Here is a 1,174-nt window from a genome sequence, read left to right as displayed (position 1 = left end):
GTGAAGAAGAGGGAGAGGAGGAAGGAGGAGGAAGGAGGAGGAAGAGGAGGGAAAGCGTGTCACGGTGTCACAGAGTGATTAACGGGGATTCAGGACAGCCTCGTTAACAATCTAATGACAAACAGGATTTTTGTTGTGATAATTCAGAGGCGCGAGGATGCAGACTCTGACGTCATGAAGACCAGAGGAAGCGGAAACAGGTCAAACATGATCACCTGGAGGATCTGGAGGAGAGCACCGTGACTCTGGGAGGACCGGCCCGCTGCTGCCTGAGGGCGCGGGTCCTCCTCGTCTTCATCACCGTCTGTTGAGGCCGTCCTGGCGGCGATGGAGCAGCAGGTGGCGGGAAGATCCCATTATCAGCTCAGGATAAGCCGAGAGAACAGGCCGGTGACACGGAGCCGGTCCACGCGGCGCCACGCCGGCCTTAATCCCGCCAAACATCTGGACGAGATCCAGAGACGGAGGTTCACCAGGAGACCGAGGATGAAAGTGATGTAGAAGTTTTAAGGCAAAACTTTAGTTTCGTGTGAACGTTAAAGGAACAAACCACTAAAACAGCCAAAGAGAGAAAGTGAAGCCCGGAAGGTGATGATCTGTGATGGAGGCTAATCCTGATCAGCTGTGGCACCAGAACTAAAGCGCACGTGACGCACGTGTGCACGTTTGAGACACAACTCTGGAAAAACAAACAAACAAAGAAAACAATGACAGGAAGGAGAAGGGAGGAAGTCATCAGAAGGTTCAGTAAAAGCTCTAATAGGATAAATAGATTCTAATTCTTTACTATAAAAGCTCTTTGAATTTTAAATAATGAATCTGATGCAGAATCTTTGGAATTACTGCTATTAGGAACATGGAGGTAAACACAGGTGTCCCCGTAAACAGTTTATTAAGAGTACCACAAGTACACGCTAAAGGGAGGCAGTATGAAGTTTACTGTCTACATATCATAAACGTCAACAGTTCCACTTTAGTCTATAGAAGAATTCAGGTGACATGTTACACATTCATGGTTTATACCAGAGGTCTGCAGCCGTCAACACTCAAAGATCCGTTCAGGTCGATTTCTCTCCAACCAGAACCCAGAAGAACCCTTCAGTCACAGAAAAATACGATTAGATTTATACTCATGTTTCTGATACTGACATGATGCATTTAAATGAGCTATGGT

The sequence above is a fragment of the Oryzias melastigma genome, linkage group LG6 (genome assembly GCF_002922805.2).
Source record: "Oryzias melastigma strain HK-1 linkage group LG6, ASM292280v2, whole genome shotgun sequence".
Lineage (NCBI taxonomy): Eukaryota > Metazoa > Chordata > Actinopteri > Beloniformes > Adrianichthyidae > Oryzias > Oryzias melastigma.
Note: the sequence above shows the minus strand (reverse complement) of the source record.